The following is a 279-nucleotide window of genomic DNA, read 5'->3' as shown; positions in this document are numbered from 1 at the left end:
TTGTATTTTTAGTTGAGACGGGGTTTCACCATCTTGGCCAGGCTTGTCTTGAACTCCTGACCTCATGATCCACTCGCCTTGGACTCCCAAAGTGGTGGGATTACAGGCGTGAGCCACTGTGGCCAGCCAAATTTTGTAATTGTAAATTTAGATGGGGTTTCACCATGTTGGCCAGGCTAGTGTCAAACTCCTGACTTTAGGTAATGTGCCCGCCTCAGCCTCCCAAAGTGTTGGGATTACAGGCATAAGCCACTGTGCCCAGCTGAGCCCTCTTCTTCT

This window comes from Colobus angolensis, unplaced genomic scaffold (assembly GCF_000951035.1).
Source record: "Colobus angolensis palliatus isolate OR3802 unplaced genomic scaffold, Cang.pa_1.0 Scaffold97, whole genome shotgun sequence".
NCBI lineage: Eukaryota > Metazoa > Chordata > Mammalia > Primates > Cercopithecidae > Colobus > Colobus angolensis.
This window is presented reverse-complemented; position numbering follows the sequence as displayed.